We start from the raw sequence: 21,614 nt of genomic DNA on the forward strand, positions 1-21,614 counted from the left end.
CATGAGGTTGTCGCACAGCCTCAAGGCCGACATACAGTATCTAAGACCACTACAGAGTCTTTGTAATTACCTACAAAGTGAAAGTAATAAGACCTAGGACCCATAGGGTGTTAGTCATCGCATATACAATCCATATATCCATATCTCCTCCCCAGCACATCCCACGTGGAGGGTTTTATAAGATGTTACATTTTTTTCATAAAGAGGTGTTGCCAATATTTCTCAATTTTTCCATAGTGGTACCATTGTTTAACGAATGAGTAAAAGGTTTAAATGTTTACAACCAACCATAATGATTATTTCCACGACCAATCATAGTGAGTATTTCTATGACCAACCAATATGCCAATCACCTGAGTCAAATATCCACTCAATATTTCCACCCATCCATGAATTTGCATATGATTCATATGTCAACAGAGTATAAATACATCACAGTACATAATTGGTACCACAATATGCTTTTCATAAAACAATACATAATGATTCTCAAGTACATATTCTATCAACATCACATAAGACCTCACATGATCACACATAGCACCTAATATACCAAATTCACCAATTACACCACATATAGGACCTCACTCGGGCACATGACAATACAATAGCCATTTTTCACGATTAGTTCCCACACTCGTAAGATGTTTTCTACATGAAATAACTACCCAACTCAGTCTGAAAGATATAAATCATAACCCACCAACTAGAACATCAAAATATAGAATATACATGTCAAAAGGAAGTGAACAATGCCCATATTGCCAAGTTTTATATCGGGGTCAAAATAAAACGACAAAATGAGCTTTTAAGAAAAAGGACAAAATTGTAACTTTGTCTTAAATCATGTTTCCCATATTTTTAGGAGTCTACAGATGAAAATTCAAGCAAAAATAAGTCAAAAATGAGGTCCAAATCAAAGAAAAACTTTTAAACTTTACTGGGTAAAAACTTCTAAATTAATTTAAAAATGAAGAATGAAAGTTGTTTTGTAGATGAAATTAAGGGAAAACCAATAATTATAGGATTAGTAAATCATTCAATTATAAAAAGAGTGAAATTGGGGTTTAAATTGGAAGAACACCATTTTTAGGCCTTACGGGCCGAAATCTCCAAATTCCATACCTTAATTTGTCTTTAAAAGAAGAAATTAATGTTAGTGATGGAAGAAATTAGTTGAAATGAGCGTAAAGGAGCTTACCAAAACTTAGAAATAGAGAAAGTTGCTCAAAAACAAAAAAACTCTAAGCTCTAAAGCCTGAGAAATGGTGAAAAATAGAAAAAACTAGGTATTTACACACCCAGGCTTTGGGATTGCGGACCAAGGTTGTGATTGTGGTACCTTGCCTATCAAGGGTATAATGATTGCAGAAAGGGTATCACGATCGCGACACCTCAACTGTAGACCCATTCGCAATCGCGGGTACTCCAGCTGAGTAGTGCACCAGCTGGGGAGTTGGTGCATTCCAAGTTTCTGCAGGCTCCTTAAGATTTAACTCAAATTTCATAAATGCAAACTAACTATTCTACATCATGAAATTCGATGCTCTGGACTCAATGGAAATATCAGATTTTATAAAAGTCATCATTTTTACAAAGTTGACCTCCAAAATCCAAAATCACAATTTTCTGAGGACAAAAATATGATTTAAAAGATATAAAACCACACCAACCATGTTACCACTCTAAAATCAATGTTTCGGATTTGCTGTCATAGTAAGTTTTATCATTCATCGCACAGATCAAAAGATAACAACTAAACTCCACTATAAGTCTCTCAAAGCTGTCAAAAACCATAATATTGCATAAATGGCACCAAAATATATCAAGAAATTAGTAAATCATCTCCATGCTCCAGAAATACCCCAATATAACAACGAAGAGGGTAAAAATAGTCAAATCACAAAAAACCACTTATTATACATATTTTATGAAAATTTAGGTCATTATAATTTGTGAGTTCGTTATGGGATAAAGTTGTCGAATGCGCTTCTAAGTTGGTGGAAGCAACTGTGCTTCCAAATAATGAAGGTAAAAGTGTTACACCATTTTTGAAGAAGAATATTTTCTCTAGATTTGGTAAACTCAAGCAATCATCAGTGATGGTGGCTCTCACTTTTACAACCTTCTTTTTAAAGAATTACTTGAGAAATATAGTGTGAAGCATAAGGTGGCAAAACTTACCATCCTTAAACAAGTGGGCAAGTTGAGGTCTCTAATTAGGAGATATAGTCTATCTTAGAGAAGGCTATGAATTTCAATAAGACTAATTATCTAGAAAGATAGATGAAACATTATAGGCCTGCCGGATAATATACAAGACTTCTATTAGTGCATCTCCTTATCAATTAGCATATGGAAAATCAAGACACTTGCCTATTGAACTTGAATATAAGGCACTATGCTAATTAAGAAAGTTAAAATTTGAGTAGAGTGTTGATGAACACTTACCACTAGATATGATGGATAAGATAGATGAGTTTCGCCTTTGCGCCTATGAGAATTCAACTTTGTACAAGGAAAAGATAAAATTGTACCATGATAGAAAAACTGAACAGAGATAATTCCGACTCGATAATTTAGTTTTGGTGCAAATTTTAGAATTTGCATGTTTCCAAGCAATTTGAAGTCTAGATGGTATAGATCATTCACTGTGATGAGGATAATTTCACATATTACAATTGAGATAGAATAAAGTAGTGATATCCCATTCAGGGTGAATAGATAGCATGTTAAGCACATATTGGAAACATAAAAGAAATCAAGTTATGTGGGGATTTGATCCTTGTTGAAGTCTGAGTAGTCAAGGAAGTTGGGTTATGTTGAAACATTAAATTAAGCGCTTCATGCGAGTCAATTATGGGCATGTTGGTGAAGTATGGGTACCCACCATAGCCAAGTCATGCCATGACATAAAATCAAGTGTTGCTTGAGAGGCAACCTAAGGTTTTAGTGTTAACTTTGTTTTATTTTTTTAAAGGAAAGAAGCATGCAGGAATAACTAACTTAAGAAATAACTGTAAATATAAGATTACTCATGAGTAGAGTCTATGGGTCATGAATTAGGTGTACGAATCATAGACTAGATTTATGAGAATTAGAGTGGATTTCCAACTCTCGGAACATGACCCATGACTTCAACCAATGGGTAATGAGTCATACCTACGACTCATGGGTTGAGTCATGGAAATCAGAAGTAAAGTTAGGTCATAGAACTTGACTCAGAAATGAAACCCACAGATCATAAATTTTGCCTATGGCTCGTAGGTCAAGTTTCATGGGCTCAGGTAAGTAAAATCCTTCAAATCTTTATTTCAAAATTAAAGTCCTGTGCGATAAGCTCCAAATTTAGGCTCTTTTCCTTAAACTAAACCTAACCCATTTTAAAAATAAAAATAAACAAACTCCCATTAAAACTCAAATACTACCAAAATATATTTACCTTATATCCCATTCAAATTAAACCCAACTGCATCTTCATAGTAATCAAACCAAACCCAACCTTAGTTCGTCCTGTAGAGGCTCTTTAGTGCAAAATACATTTATTCTTTATTCATGTTTTCTCTGTCCAAAGGAGTGTTCAATCGATTTAAACTTCATTACTTGATATTCACAAGTGAATTCCTAGTTGTTCATTGATTCTCTTGGGTTAGTTCTTTATCACCCGAATAAGGCTAAAATCATGAGTACTTATTCCTAAAATTAAACCAATATAAATTGAGTGGGTGGAGTTATAATGTTTAACTGAATTTGAATTGATTATGTGAAAAATTATGTCAATTGGTATCAAAAACTTGTGAAATAGTGTTAATTCTTAGGTTTGAAGTCACAAATCCAACCTACGACCCATGAATTACATTCATGGGTCATAAATTAGACTCGTGGGAATTAGAACTAAGATTTTTAATCTTATAAGTTTGGTTTGACTTCTTGAGTTAGGGTAACCGATCGTGAACATAGTCCATGAGTCATGGATTGGACTCCTGAACTGAATCCTAAAGTTCATAAGCATAGTCCATGAGTCGTGAACCCTATCCATAAGTTATGGACTGAACCAATGAATGGGACTTAACTATTTTAATTTTTTTAAATGTTGACCTAGTGATGCCTTTTGAGTACTAATACTTCTTTACATATGTACCATACCACCGAAGGGATCACTAAAGAGAGGGTGACACTAGCAAAAGGACATGATCCTAGGACCCATAATCTAGACTCCAAAATATATCTTTAGAGTGGAATGGGTCTGTTGAAGAATACTCGATATATGATGCCCCATTGATACCTCACCATACACAGTATCAGACTTAGAGGAACATTAAATCCAAGATTGTAATATAACCTGCATTTTAACCTACACTTAAGATTTCACCATAGGATAGGCCTCAACCTTGACCATAGGCACCACCAGCTCCTACTGTATGAGAAAATACCTAGATGAAGAATGATCAAAGATCACCACCTCATTATCCTACCTTTTTTTAGTCCAATGAGGAGAAGAAAGCATCTGATTCTGGTGATGGTTTTGAGGATAGAGTCACTCCCTAGTGTGATGAAAGAGAGGAATTAGCTCAGTCAGTTAGTGATGAGAGAGAGATATAGATGCTCCCCAGTATAAGAATGGAGAAGAGTCCTTACAGTTAGGTGAGAATGCTACTGCATCAACTTTAGGTGCCGAGGTACAAAGTTCAACACACATCTTCACTATACCTGAAACCTAAGAAAATTGAAGGTGGTATGTATAGGACATGAAGGAGATCTATGATCAAAATGCTTATCTAACTGACGAAGGAGGATTTAGATGAAACATAGCCAAGGAACCCTACATCAGGACAACTGACATGATAGGGATGCCTATATTAAGGCCATATTTTATAGATAAAGTCATGGATGGATCAGTTAGCCTTTCAAATCTTGTTGTCTAGAGTTAGTCAATGAGTTTATTCTTTATCTGTCTTATCAATATACATAATTATACTAATGGGTAAAATTGCTCAAGATCAAACTCAATTGGCACATACTTTGGTGTGAGGTACTCGAGTGGATATTTTATAAAAGAAAATTCAAATATTACTATTTGGACTTGAACAAAAGATACTGAGGACTACTATAGAGTTTGATTGAAAATAGGAGCAACTGAGGACTACTATAGAGTTTGATTGCAAAATAAGGACTGTAAGAAATGAAATAAGGATAAAAGATCCATAAAAGAGCTAAGATTTATTGAGTTGGGTTGCTCTTCAAACTGTTGAGCATGATGTTTTTTCCCTTTGGGTTATGGGGAATATTGATATTAAGAAATCTACCCTATAATTTGTAGGGAATTCTTGGTGGTTTATAGTTCTAAATAGGTTGTATCCAACGGGAGTGGATAATTCACTTAAACTAGATTAGGCTTACTTGTGGCAACATCATAACTGTATATGATATAAAGTTTGCCCAATATATTTGAGATGATATTCACAAGTAATCTTTCAGAGTAATTACTCATACACGATTCCCATATTTTATTAAAAGGTTATGTAAGGCAACAAGAGTTGTAGCATTACCAGAATTGATCATCCAATTGAGGTGACCTAAATAGTTGACGGGGGGGTTTATTAGAGATAACACCAATCCAATTGCATAGAAGAAGGCACTACCTTCCACCTTATTTGGATCATCCTTATTTAAGGGGCCTTAAAGATCTATTGAGGAGGTAGATAGGTCGATACCAGGTGGTGAGCATGAGATAGGTAGTTAGCAGGTAGATAGTTCATCTCTTATAGGTAGTGAAGAGGTTGCTAGAACTTTAAATCTACCTTATACATATAAAGTGCCTCTCTCATATTCTTTGGATATGGATATGATATCTTAAGAGTTTCTATAATAGGTTATGGATAGGAACATAAAGCTACCTGAGCGCCAAACTTATAAGGACACTATTTGCCTAAGTTTCTGACTAGAATTAGGCCATGAATGTATTCTACTATAAAGACATCTGAGGTGTGGTTTGATACTTACATAATGACCATGATGGTATTATTTAAGAGAGATTTCTATCGAAGGAATTCTAACTTTGACATCCAAAAAAATGAGAGACTGAAATACCTTAATTTATGGACCTTAGAAAATTTCCTGGAATTTTAATCTCTTGACCTAATACGACTCATGGGTACAAGCCATATGTTGGGGTATAAATGGTATGGTCCAGTCCTATACTAACTAGTGTTAGTTGTTGGGATGGATTTTGGTTACTAGAGTGGATACGACATAGGGGTACGAGTTGTATTGGTGGTTATAGATCATTTGGTTACTTAACTTATTCTTATAGTTTGTACTTTAGCTGGATCTGAGTATAATCCACAAGCTAGGGTACGAGTCGTACCTAGGACTTTTATGTTGGATAGTGACTAAATCTTCCTTGGGTATAAATCTGCCATGGGTACGGATGAAGGGTACAGATCGAATATTGTCAATACGACTTGGTTGGATGATTTGTATTCTGGATTTTTGATCTAAGGGTTGAGGTTAGGTTACGAGTAGAGGATACTATTCATCCAGAATGGTACAACTCGTATGGATCAGTCATATCCTTGTGATGGGATTTTGGTGCAACTTAAGTGGGGGTATTCTAGGCATTTCACCAAATATCCTAACAAGTTCCCATGACTTATAACCTACTTAGGAGGTTATTTACCCTATTATTTAATTCATTAACACTTATAAACTCTTCTAAAACACTCCATAATTCTCTCAAGAGCTTTTGGGTTAGGGGAGCTAGGGTTTTAAGTAAAGGATCAATTTAGGGATTGTCTTGGTGATTTCTTTTCTTCATTATCTTGGTTTAAGGTATGTAATCTTCCCTCATTGTTAATTCAAACTAAATGAATGGATTTTATTAGTGTTTTCATGAATTCATTGATTGTATGATTTTGGTTTTCAAATATGATTTGGGGGTTTTGATATTAAATAGTTGGTTATGGTTTTCCATTGTTTTAATTATGCTTTTAGATGTATTAATGGTGGTTTTGGATAATTTTATTGCATAGTAATGGTTTAGTGGTAATTAGAATTAGTTTTGGTTATTTTTATGCCCCTAATGTGTTTGACAAAATGCTTATAAAGATATGTTCATTGCATTGACTACTTTAATGGAACTCTTGTATGTTTTAAAACTTCATAAAGGAATTATGCATGGTTTAAATGGCTTGGAATGGTAAAAGGCTAAATGGTTATGTTTTTGGGGTGCGTGGAAGTCCTCCAAATGGTTTAATATGGTAAATGGAAGGGCACTTGAAATTCCCCTTAAACCTATAAATGGTTGGTTACGGATGATACTTTAAGTGAGGGTTGGTATGATGATACCAATATCAATGACCTTGGTTAATAAATGCATAATGGTTTGATTATTTAGAAATTGGTTTTAGTTAGGAAATAATTGTGAGATATGTAGCAAAGCCGTGGAAGAGGGAGGTCTTGTGGGGACCAAAATTGGAAACTCATATTTGCCAAAATGTGGTTGGTGTTAGTGATCGTGTGCATTATGTCACACTATATTTGGGGGATGTACTTATTATCCCAAGTGATACTTCCCTAGTTATATGGCTACATGAATTGGGCCCTTTCAGTAGGGGAAGTTCAACCCATATATCTCATGAGTAGATTAGGATAACAAATCTACACAACCCAGGTAAAGGTTTTAAAGGCATGATAAACTTGATCTCTTTTGCCGGTATGGAAATATGCGTATGGTTATGTTCATATAGATTTTTTTACTTGATTTTATAAATGGAATTATTTTATCCTTACCCTGAGATCATGCTCATAATTATTTACTAACCTCATCTATTGGTGGGTGTATACCCATGCTATGCAGGAAATGGCTATTCAACTCCTCCTATATAGTGATGAACTCGGGGACAATATTTGGACTAAAGTGGTGATCTTTCATCCTTTTGGAAGAATTTATTTCATGTTATGGATAATTCTAAACATTTTAGTTTAATTTTGGATATTGGTTTTGGCTATGGCTGGGGGCATATCCCAATTGAATTTAATTGCACTTTTGGTTAGAGGCTTTGGGATATTTTTATAGGTTTGAATGGGTGGGATCAGTATTGGTGTCGGCCTTGGCATCAGAATAAGTTGAAACGCTGACATCATTATATGATATAGTTAGTTGTTCCATCCTATTTCATTTTGGGATTAATAATACTATGCTATGGAATATTCTTGTTTATGCTTTGGTTTATAGCCCTTGGTTTGGTATTGTTTTGTATGGTTGGATTATTGGTATGGGATTGTTAGACTTAGTTGGGTTGATCACGATTGTGATCTCATCTAGAGTTGTTATGTTAGTTGTTACACTATCTTATTGCATACCCTAATTTTAGCCAACTCAGGGTATGTGGCTAGAGATTAGGTTGGGTAACGGGGGTGGTCTCTGGTCCTTGACGGACTTGGGAAGACCATTACACAAAGGACCCATGGTGGGTCATGTTAAGATGGTATCAAAGCCTAGGTTCATGGTCAATTGGGAGTACATAAAGACATATCGAGTAGAGTCTCTTTTAGGGGTGTGTAGCGTGCCACACTCATAAGGGAGAGGCTACAAGGCATTTGGAATGTTTCACTTTATTAATATTCAATTTTCAAGCTTAGAGTCTTATTACTAGAATCTTCTCTAATCCTTGTTTGTATATATTTCAAATCATGCCTCATAGATCTGGAATACAAGGAAATTCTATTCTTCTATTTAGGGGTAATACGGAAGGGGTGCATCCTACTTTTGGGGTTCATCTTTGATCTCATGATCCTATTCTTAATAGTTCTGGAGTTCCAACAGTTTCTACTATTCCTCTTCAAGGTGGGGTAACTAATGCAAAATTCTGTTAGTCTATTCATGCTATTATGAAATTGGTTGTTGCTCAGGCTGAGTGGGATGTGTCTGGTGCTTTGTCTTTTGAGGCCATAAAGGTTAGCCAATTTCTGAAGGTGAGTCTTCTTACTTCTTTTAGAAAGAAGGTAGAGGAGGACCCATAGGGCATCTTAAATAAAAGGGAGAGGATATTTTGGGTGATGTAGGCTACCCATGTGAAGGGGGTAAACTTTGTAGCTTATTAACTCAAAGATGTTGCTTATCAGTGGTAAGAAGAGTGGGATAGGGATAGAGGACATATGGAGGAGTAATCTTTATGAGATACCTTCTCTGGTACTTTGTGAACCTCAAGTAGGAAAGAATATCTATGAAGGATTATTCCCTGAAGTTTCATCAATTGCTAAGGTATGTTCCTCATTTGGTGGATGACATATAGGCTAGAATAAGAAAGTTCACTTTTGGGTTGAATTGGGATTTGATTTTAGAAAAGCAAGACTGCCTTGCTGATTAAGGATATAGACATCTCTAGGTTAACTATTTATATGTAGTAGGTACAGAATAAGAAAAGAAAGTAGGCAAAGTTTGGGGATAGGCTGGGTAAGAGGAGCAGGTTTTCTAACTAAGGAGGTGCTCAGTCTCAGAGTGGTCGAGATGGTGGCAAATTACAAAAAAAGAAGTGGGGGAGTTCTGGTTCCTACTCTTCTGCTAGTACTCCTTACCTGTCGAGCGATGGGTATCATTATGGTGGTAACAATTTTTAGGTGCAGGGTGCCTAATCTCAGGCAAACGAAGGTCATTCAGTTTCTTTATACCCTCCTTATCAGTTCTATGGTCGTCCTCACTAGGAGTATTTCAGTGAATGAAAAGACAAATTCTTCAAATATTTCCAAGAAGGCTATCAGCTCAGGGATTGTTCGATTAATAAGGTTTCTACAGGGGAGAATAATATTCCTGTGCCTTCATATTCGGCACCTACTCTTAGTGGTGTTGTATATGCTTCAATTACTGCTCCTAGTTCTAGTATTGGTTAGAACAGGTTATATGCTTTGACATCCTAATACAAATCCAATACATCACCTAATGTCATTACTGGCACATTGTAGCTTTCTCTTGTGATGTATATTATATGTTTGATCTAGTGTCCACTTTTTCCAGTGTGACTCCTTATGTGGCTATATTTTTTACTTTCAATCTGAAAGTTATTTTGGATCCTTTTTCTATTTCTACCCAAGTAGGTAACTCGGTTATTGCTAAGAGAGTTTATAGGGTGAGTGTGGGATTTGTTCATGGCAAGAAGACAATAGTGGATCCGTTTGAGTTGATATGGTGGACTTTGGTATCATTCAGGGTATGGAATGGTTACAGACTTATTACACATCCTTGGATTGTCAAACTCATAGGGTTATCTTTAGGTTCCCCCGTGATCCATTTATAGAACGGGAAAGTGTTTCTTTAGCTCCTAGGGGGAGTTTTATTTCTTATCTTTTAGCTCAGAAGTTAATCTATAGAAGGTGTCTTTATCACATGGTCTGGGTTAAAGATTCTAACTCAAAAGATCCTTCTTTCCAATTAGTTATAGTGGTTAATGAGTTTCCTGAGGTCTTTCTGGATGATCTTCTTTGTATTCCTCCGGATAGAGAAATAGAGTTTGGTATTGATCTAATTATAGACACTAGTCTAATTTTTATTACTCTGTATATAATGTCTCTGACTGAGTCCAGGGAACTCAAGGAGTAACTTAAGGATCTTCTAGATAAGGGGTTTATTAATCCTAGTGTATCTTCTTGGGGTACACCAGTGTTGTTTATGTGCAAGAAGGATGGTTCCCATCGTTTGTGCATTGACTATAGGAAGTTAAACAAGGTGGAGGTCAAGAACAAGTATCCTCTTCTAAGGATAGATGATCTGTTGGACCAGTTGTTAGGTGTCAAGTTCTTTTCTAAGATAGATCTTCGGTTTGGGTTCCATTAGCTAAAATATTAGGGAGGTGGATATCCCTACGATGGCTTTTCGTACTCGTTATGGGCACTTTGAGTTTTTAGAGATGTTATTTGGGATGACTAATGCTCCAACGTCATTTATGGATTTGATGAACAAAGTGTTTCATCAGTATTTAGATCTCTTCATTATGATGTTCGTTGATGATATTCTACTTTATTCAAAGAGTGAGGTGGATCACGCTAATCATCTTCGTATGGTATTGCAAACCTTAAAGGAAAAATAGTTGTATAGTTCTAAGAAGTGTGAGTTTTGGTTGAACATTGTAACTTTCTTGGGTCATATTATTCCTAGTGAGGGGATCGTGATGGATTCACAGAAGGTTGTTGTGTTAAAGAGGTGGCCTAGACCTATGACTACATCTGATATTTAGATCTTCTTGGGTTTGTCGGGTATTATAGGTGGTTTGTGGAATGCTTTTAGTCAATAGCTGATCCTTTGACAATAGCTGATCCTTTGACTAAGTTAACTTAGAAGAAGGTCAATTATTCTTAGTTGAATGCTTGTGAAGAGAGTTTTGAGAAGTTAAATGATAACTTAACTTTAGCTCTATTCTTGACTTTGCTGGAAGGCAATGATGGGTTCATGGTTCACTACGATGAATCTCGAGTAGGTCTTGGTTGTGTGTTGATGCAGACTGGGAAGGTGATTGCCTAAGTTTCAAAACAGTTGAAGATACATGAGAGGAATTATCCTACTCATGATTTGGAGCTGTTGGCAGTTGTGTTTGCTTCAAAAATATGGAAGCATTATTTTTATGGTGTGCACATGGATATCTTTTCTAATCATAAGAGTCTACAATATGTGCTCACCTAGAAAGAGCTTAATCTCAAGTAGAGAAGATGATTTGATTTTCTCAAGGATTATGATATAAGTATTCACTATCATCCAGGTAAGGATAATATGGTTGATAATGCTCTTATTAGGTTATCCATGGGGAGTTTGGTTTATGTGGATGAAGGAAAACAGGTTGGATAATCTTAGAGTTTGCATCTTGGACTCCCAGGATGGTGGCATGGTGGTGAAAGAAGTGGTTCGACCATCTCTGGATGCAGAGATTAAAGAGAAGCAAGTGCTAGATCCTACCTTGATGAAAATCAAGAGTGACGTTAGTGGGCAAAAGGTAGTGGTGTTTAAGATCAGTGGTGATGGTACTTTACGGTACTAAGCAAGGTTGTGTTCCTGATGTCAATTGGTTGCTAAAAAGGATTTTGGCTGAGGCGTATGAGTCTCGCTATGTTGTTTATCCTAGCTTGACAAATATGTATCATGATCTCAAGGATAGCTATTGGTAGAATGGAGTGAAGAGAGATATGACTAATTTTATAGTCAAGTACATGGTGTATCAATAGGCTAAAGTTTAGCACATAAGGCCTAGAGGGTTGTATCAAGAAATCCATTTGCCCGAATAAAAGTCAAAAGTGATTAATATGGACTTTGTTATTAGTCCTCCTCGATCTCAGAGTCAATACGTGTAATACCCCGTACTATTCTTAGCTTGGTTCATCTTTCAAATGCATGCATAAGGGTCTTAAGGACTTAAAATTTCACCAAGTGTTGTAGACTTAGTCATTTTTAGGTTTCTAAACTTAGAGGATTTTTAACTTGGTCTTTCTGACCCCGAGATGTTGGTTTTTTAGTTAATTCATGTTTAGAGGTGTAAGCAGCATGTATCAGAGAAGTTTTGGATTTTTTAGATGAGGTTTGGGTCATGTTTTGCTCATGAAACCAGAGTGTTACCATTATAAGGCCGTGTCGCAACAATTGTCCCATTATCATGTTCACCTAATCGTAGTGAGGGAATTAAATTACCGCGATTAGACCGCATAGTAGAAAACCTATAATGTCCAATTTGCCTGAGAGCCAATTGGGTCTTTTCCCCTCAATCCATTAGTCCATAACATGACTTAGGCATCATTTAGGGCGTAATTTTTCCTTTCTTCACCAATTATTCTCCTAAGAAAACAATTCCCTTTCCTCATGAATACAAATTCGATTCCTTTTTACATAAGAAATCATGAATTCAAGTTCTCCAACTTCAAAAACCTTCAAGAAAGCATCAATATTGGTGTTTCTCTTTCGTGTTTAATGCTTAAGGTATATGGGACTTCATCCATGGGTCCCCTTTCACCTATGGATCCCAAGAACCCTTTTTGGTTTTAAATAGTGAGTTTTACATAGTTAAGTAGAACTGTCTCCATGAATCTCTTGTAATTCAATTTAAACTTATGATTATAAGTGCTTTCAAGTGGAATGAGTCATATCATATTTCAAATGTTGTAAGTCTCATGTCATGTTCAGTTGATTCGGGATAAAGCCTAAAGTTATGATTTTTCCCATGAAATTCTATTATTTCCCTTATGTTTATGATATTCTCGTAAATAAGTTTATGATTATCATGTGTTTGATGAAATGCCCATGTTTGTGTCTTTGAACCATAATCACGTATTATAGTATTTCAAGTTTGATATCCTAGTTTATACTCATTCACTGCTAGTGGGTTATGAACACCTGATACCTATGTGATTTAGATAAATTTAGCCTTTTAAGTACTGAGACAATTAATCCATTTATCTTATAAGTATACTTAGATATTCATTTTCATGATGAGAATTATCAGTTTTTATGATAATAATTACCATAGAATTCGTATGCACTATTATTTTAACAATACCATGACTTGAGCTTATCAGTAATTAGTTATCAATGCATGCACTAGTTTTCATTTTAGTGTCTTTCAGTTGGGAGTGGGACTTAGAACCATGTTATGACTTGGGAGTTTCCTCGGGTCGTAAAAACTTGGTATCATAGCCCAAAGTTCAAGTGTCCTAGGGTTTCTATGATGCCATGTCTAGCAGAGTCCTGTGGAATGGTACGGAGATGTCTGTACTTTTCTTCAAGAGGCTACAAGGTATTTTTGTAAAAGTTTCCCTTCTTTTATGTCTTAGATTATGTAGTAGAGGTGTTCCCTCAGGAACTAATACAGTCTCTTACATTAGCCATTCATGTCAACTCTGCCTTATTTTTTAGGCAATAGAAATAGTCAAGCTCAAATCCTTACTGATAGAGTTTTCTCAGACAGTCCCCACAGACAGTTATGGAATTGTACGTAGAATCAAAAGTACCCCATTAGTTCCTTTATGTTCTAAACTTTGAAAGTGTTCATTTTTTTCATGAAATATTGTGTATAGAGCCAAAGTCAGATGTTCTTTTAGATCCTTTCTCAGAATTCTATGATAGCATGTGAACTATAGTTAAGAGTATGAACCCAGAAGTTTAGCAGCAGTAAAGTAAGATAGTTTTTATTTGGATTTAGAAAATTATATAGTCATGGAGCTAGTTGTATGAAGGGTGAATAAATAGGCTTGAAATACTGTATGCAAGAATTTAAGATTGTTAATTCAAAATTATATGTTGTTGATGTTGGGTGTGTTGGTGTAATGGTAATTCTCATGGTTTATATGTGATATTAGTAGGCTATAAGGATGTTAATATGGTTCATTGAAGGTTTGGGGATATCCATGTTAAGGTTTAGAATCTAAGTTTAAATATTTGAAGATTAAGCTAATAGAAAGAAGAGTTGAAGCTCTAGATGATGTGAACTCAGGGTATGGTGATACTTATGAAGATTCTAAGTTAGTCAGTGTTTGAGTTATTATATGATAACTATTGAGGCTATATAAAGATAAGAGTTGTATCTTACAAGGAAGTATTAGCAGTGGGTTTTACAATTTCAGGTGTAGTCATTTAGGTTGAGTTTATTATTTATGTGTATTGTTATATCTCGGACTCTAGAGTAAAGTTATTGTAGTTCAGTTTAGATATTTTAAAGGGGTATACAAACTTAGAGTGATGGATTAAAGCTAAGGGAGAGATGATAGGACAAGGAATCAAGTTAGGGTCTCAGTTTCTAGTAGTGATGCCAGTGTAGTAGCACATCAGTAGGGGAAGAAGATGTCCGTCCCATTCTTATCTCAGTGAAACATTTTGTACTTCAGTCTTCACGATATCTACTCATGCCTTACATGTTAGCTCTACAATCATAGTTCATGTTCATGTCATGCGCATCATAGAGAATTATGTGCACTTCTAGTTCATAGTATAAGGAGTTCCAATTCACACAACAATACGAATCATAATCCATGAATTTATGAACTCCGAACTCAGGTCATGTAACTCTTGACTTATGTACTCATGTTTTATAGTATGCTCAGTCCCCATAACGCGTGCGACACTCTTAATGGCTAGTAAAATTCAAATTTTTTGATGTATGTTCTCAGATTAGATTTCTTTGATGAATCCATGATATTGATATTCTACTCCCCAGGCCTCAGTTATGTGTCAAAGTTATGCATAGTATCCTTTCATGTTTCAGGTCCTCATGATTTAACCTTTCAGTGAGCTCTCCTTATGAAATAATAGTGGCGATGAGTAATTATTTAGATGGGAGAGAGTTAATGTTCCGTATTGACAAAAGATTGTTGTATACTTGTTTTAGCTAAGGCTATAAGTGTGAAGTAAGATCAAGAAAAATATTAAAATATATGTCATGGTTAGATGAGAATTCTATGTGTGTTTTATTAGAGATAGTTCAGGGAAGTTATTGATAGAGGTATTAGAGAATATAAGATAGATGATTTTATGGGTTATTTGCTTAGAATTTTGTATGTGGTTATAATGATAGGCTGGAATATATAGTTGAGGGATTAATGGCAGAATATGTCTTAACTTAAAAGTAGCAGTTGCATGGTCTAAGGCATAGCAATTCTATCCTAGCTTATGTTTAATAGGCCTATGTTCCATGATTCAAAATTATAGCCATGTTGTGATTCCTTATTCAAATATCTAATTCAGATCATGCCTAAGATTCTTTGCTCCCTAATGTTATTAGAACTTCTCACAAACAAAGTTGAAGAAATACTTCAGTTAAGTATAAGCTTTCAGTATGATTCAGTCTGTATAGCCAAAAATTTAGTTTAGCAGTCAGAAAGACAAGTTCCCATGGTTTTTCATCTTTCCATCTAGTCACACTATATGAATTCTCATGAATATGGATATTCCAAGAAGTAAAATATTCACATCCATGCAAATTATGAATTCAGTTCAGTTCATGCATCATGTATCAGTATTAGATTCCAGATATTCAGTTAAGACTCAGTTCATAAGTGTACCGTGCATCATCTAAGTCTTTCTTTGGTATTTCAGCCAAGTTAGTATTATTCGGGGGTTAATGATCCCAAGGGAGAGATATTATAATACCCCAAGTTTTTATGTCCTAAATATCTCAACTTTTCTTCATGAAACTAGATCCACCTTGAGGTAATGGTTAATTATAAGTTGACTCTCTCATTTCTATCTCAGCCTTATAACCATTCTCATGTCATTGCATGTATTCACGAAATCATTTCAATTCATGTATCACGTTTCAGACTTAGTTATGTAATCATCTTTTCAGTAATACATGTTAAGTATATGAACTCAGTTTCCCCAGTACTCTCAGTCTAACCAATCTCGTTTGAGGATAAATGTTCCCAAGGGGGAGATATTGTTAGACCCCATACTATTCTTAGTTTTGTTCAGCTTTGAATTGCATGCATAAGGGGCTTAAGGCCTGAAAATTTTACCAAGTCTTAGGTAGTTAGTCATTTTGTAGGCTTCTAAACTTGGAGGAGTTTTAACATGGTCTTTCCGACACCAAGATGTTGGTTTTGGAGTTAATTCATGTTTAAGGGTGTAAGAAGCATGTCACGCAGGAGTTTAGGATTTTCTAGATTGGGTTTGGATCATATTTGGTTCATGAAACTAGAGGGTTACAGCGATAAAGCTGCATCGCGACAACAGTCTCGTTCTCATGTTCACTGTGTTCCAGTGACAGAATTCAACCACCAAAATTAGACCAAATCACGGTTAGCCTATCGCGTGAAGTATCGAATTTAAATGCCTGAGGGATAATTGGGTCTTTTCCCTCTTAACCCATTCATCCATAACACAACTTGGGCATTATTTAAGGCATAAGTTTGCCCTTCTTCTCTAACTATCCTCCCAAGAAAACCATTCCGTTTCCCCAAGAATACAAATTCAATTCTTTTTCCCCAAGAAATTAAGTAATCAAGTTCCCCACATTCAAGAACCTTCAAGAAAGATTCAATAGTGGTGTTCCTCTTTCAAGTTAAAAGTTTAAGGTACCTTAGAGTTCATCCATGGGTCCCCTTTAACCCATGGAGCCCAAGAAGCTTTTTTGGTTTTAAATTATGAGTTTTACATAATTAATTTGATCTATCTCCAGGAATGTCTTTTTAATTCAATTTCAAGTTATGATTAAAAGTACTTTCAAGTAGAATGTGTCATCTCATATTTTGAATGTTGTAATTCCCATGTTACATTCAGATGATTTGGGATAAATCCTCAAGTTATGATTTTTGCCAAGAAATCCAATTTATTCCCTCATGTATACAATATTTTTTAGAATAAGTTTATTATTTTCATATGTTTGATTAAATGCACATGTTTGGGCCGTTAACCATAATCACTTAGTACAGTATTCCAAGTTTGATATCGTATTTTATACTCATTCAGTGCTGGTGGGTTATGAACACCCGATACCTATGTGATTTACATAAATTCAGATTTTTAAGTACTGAGATAGTTAATTGATGAATATTATAGTTAATTGATGAATATTATTAGTATACTTAGATATTTATATTCAAGATGAACATTATCAGTTTATATGTTATTAATTACCCCAGATTCCGTATACACTATTATTTTTAGAATACCATGACCCAAGCTTATTAGTAATCACTTATCAGTGCATGCAACAGTTAGCATTTTAGTGTCTTTCCATTGGGAGTAGGACTTAGCATTGTGTTACGACTAGGAGGTAGCCTCGAGTCATGAAAATATTATTCAATTTCGGTTATTATTAATAGGATGACTAAGTCTTCTCACTTTTTGCCAGTGCAGACTACCTTCTCGACGGAGGATTATGTGAGGTTGTATCTTCAGGAGATTGTAAAGCTGTATGAGGTGCCTGTTTTGATCATTTTTATCATGGCACGTAATTTATGTCTCACTTTTGGCAGTCATTTCAGAGAAGGTTTTGTACCAAGATGAATTTGAGTATAGCTTTCCATCCGCAGATGGATGGGAAAGCAGAGAGAACTATTTAGACATCGAAGGCTATGCTTTGGGCTGATGTGTGTTATTATGGTGGCAATTGGGTTGAGCATCTACTTTTGGTAGAGTTTTCTTATAACAATAACTATCATTCTAGTATTGGTATGGCCCCTTTTGATGCACTGTATGGTAGGAGGTGTAGATCTCCTATTGGTTGGTTTGAGCTTGGTGAGGTTGAAATATTTGGTCTCGATTTGGTTTACTAGGCAATGATGAAGGTGAAAGTGATTCAGGATAGGCTAAAGGCTGCCTAAAGTTGCCAAAAGACCTATGCGGATGTTAAGCATAGAGACTTGGAATTTAAGGTTGGGGATAATTTTACATCAAAGTATCTCCCATGAAGGGAGTAGTGCAATTTGGCAAGAAGGGGAAGCTCAATCCCCGGTATGTAGGTCCTTATGAGATTTTGTGAAAAGTTGGTAATGTTACTTATGAGCTGCAGTTTCCTTCTATCTTGATCTTGGTTCATTTGGTCTTTCATGTTTCTATTTTAAGGAAATGCATTGGTGATCCTTCTTTAATTATTTCTTTAGAAGGATTGGGTATTATGGATTCCTTATCTTATGAAGAAGCTCCGGTTGATATCTTGGATAGGCAGGATCATCGGTTGTGAACCAAGGTGGAAGAAGCTATATGGGAAGTGGGAGACGACATCAAGTCCAAATATCCTTATTCGTTTTCTGCTCCTGGGATTCATGTGGAAGGTATGTGTCTTCAACACACCTTTATTAGGTGAGTTTATTAAAGAAAAGATTAATATCTTTGCCTCTTTATTTTTAAACTTTGTTAAAGATTGGGAATATGATTGGTAACATAATACAAAAGACTCGTGCATGTGATTACCCCTATCTTGTTCATCATTCGGGGATGAATGTTCCTAGTGAGGGAGGTTGAAACACCTTAATTTATAGACCTTAGAAAATTTCCTAGAATTTTGATCTCTTTACCTAATATGACTTACGGGTAAGAGCCATATATTAGGGTACGAATGGTATGGTCCATTAGCATACTAATTGGTAAGATTCGTATTAGTGGTTTAAATGGCTTAGAATGGTGAAAGGCTAAATTGTTATGTTTGAGGGGAACATGGAAGACCTCCAAATAGTTTAATATTTTAAATAAAAGGGCACTTAAAAGTCCCCTTAAATGTATAAATGGTTGGCTATGGATGATTCGTGCATGTAAGAGTTGGTATGATGTTGCCAATATCAATGGGCTTGGTTAATAAATGTATAATGGTTTGGTTAATTAGAAATTGGTTTTAATTGGGCAATTATGGTGGGATGTATAGCAAAGCCATGGATGGTGGATAAAGCATACCATGTTTTGACCCTTAGAAAATATCCAAGAATCTCGTTCTTCAGACCCATTATAACTCATGGTACGAGCCATAAGCTAGGTACGAATGGTGAAGATCTTTCATAAGCTGACCAGTGTTAGTTGGGGGGATTGTCTTGGACACTAGAATAGTAAAACTTGAGGGTCGTAAGACATGGTTACGAGTCGTATAGGTGACTCATAAGGTGGCCAGTGTTTGATTCTCCTAGTGTTGCATTCTTCCAGGGATACGAATCATGAGTACGGATCGTATGCAAAGTTTATGACTTGGTTGGATAAGTCATATATTGGACAATATCTGATCTATGGTTGAAGATTGTTTACAATTGGGTGGGTATCAATCGTAAGATAGGTTATAACTCGTAAAGAGGTCACTCATAACCCTATGTCGGGTTGTTATGGGATTTAAGTAGGGGTATTCGAGACACTTCCCTACTTACCCTAATAAGGACCCACGACTTCTAATGCACTTAGGATTTATTTATCCTATTATTTTATTCTTCAACACTTAGAATCTCTTAAAAGAAATATCTTAATTCTCTCAAGAACTTTTGGGGCAAAGAGCTAGGGTTTCAACTAAGGGATTACTTTGGGGCTTGTCTTGGTGTATTCATTCCATCAATCTTCTAGGTTTAAGGCATGATTTTCTTCCCTACTTGTAATTTCAATTCAAGGCATGTTTATATGGTTTATTTCATGGATTTTACTTTCACATGGTTTTGATTTTTGATCATTAATTTAGGGGTTTTGATGTTAAAAGTTTGGTTATGATTTCTTATGGTTTTAGTAGTGCATTCTATGCATTTATGGTGGTTTTGGATAATGGAATTGCATGATAATAGTTTCATGGTAATGGAATTTGGTTTTGGTTGTACTATTCCCCCAAGGTGTTTGATAAAATGCTTATAAAGATATGTTCATTGCATTGACTTATGTTAATGCAACTCTTGCTTGTTTTCAGCTTATATATGAAATGTTAATCTTTTTCAATGATTTACAAAGGTCAATGGCTAATTAGTAATGCTTTTGCAGAACATGATAGTCTCCAATATGGTTAATATTGTAAATGAAAAGGACAATGTAATTCCTCTTAATCTTAATGATTTGGCTATGGATAATGCTTGCAAGTATAGTGGTATGACGATACTACTGGTTTATCAAATAGCCATTGTTTATAAATGAATAATTGGATTGTTTGGACTTTTATTTTAATTGGGACTCAAAGGTGGAAAGTGTAAGCTAAGCCTTGGAAGTTGGCGATCCTAGGGGTAGCAAAACCAAAAACTCATATTTGCCGATATGAGGAGCCTTCGATGGTCACGTACGAGTGTCACATTTATATTGGAGGGATGTACTTGTTATCCCAGGTTTATTGCCTAGTCTTGCAGCTACACGCACCAGGACCTTTTCAGAAGGGGGAGCTGAACCCATATGGCCCGTGGGTGGTAGGACGGCTAAGTTACATGACCCATATTAAGGTTTTTAAATGGCATTCTAAACCCGGTCCCTTTTTGCAGCATTTATATATATGTATGATTGGATAGTTTTTTACTTGGTTTTAACAAATGTCATTACTTTATCCCAATCTCGAGTTTTATGCTAGTGTTCAGCCACTTACCCATCTACTGGCAACTGTGTACCCACGTTATGTAGGAGCCGATCGTTTAACTCCTCCTTTATATTATTTTATTTAGGGAAAGCTTATTGGACTGAAGTGGTGAGCTTCTATCCTTTTGGAAGGCATCAATCCATATTGGACATTCTTACATTTTTTATTTTTTTGGATAGAGGCTTTGTGGTACTTGTAGGGGTTGGAATGGGCAGGGCCGATATTAGTGTCAACCTTGGCATTGGAATAAGCTAGGAGGCTAACATCATCAGAGATAATTTCTCTCTACTCCACTGTATTACATTTTGGGTTTGACTTTCATATCATGTTCGATATTCTCTTTGGTTTGGTATGGTATGGATGGTTTGTTAGGTATGGACAGTCTTTCTTGGGTTGGTCATGGTTGTGTCCTTATCCCAAAGTCTTCATGAGACCATGGCGTAATCTTGTTATATGCTCAAAATTCAGCTCATCTAAGGTTGTATAAGGTGGTTGGATTGGGTTAAAAGGGTGGTCGTCGGTCCAAGGTGGACTTCGAATGCCTAATACGATAACACCCCAATTTGGGCCACGTCAAGTTGGTATCAGAGCCTAGGTTCATGGTCAATTAAGAATCCACAGAGTCATGTT

Source organism: Capsicum annuum, chromosome 9 (genome assembly GCF_002878395.1).
Source record: "Capsicum annuum cultivar UCD-10X-F1 chromosome 9, UCD10Xv1.1, whole genome shotgun sequence".
Classification (NCBI taxonomy): domain Eukaryota; kingdom Viridiplantae; phylum Streptophyta; class Magnoliopsida; order Solanales; family Solanaceae; genus Capsicum; species Capsicum annuum.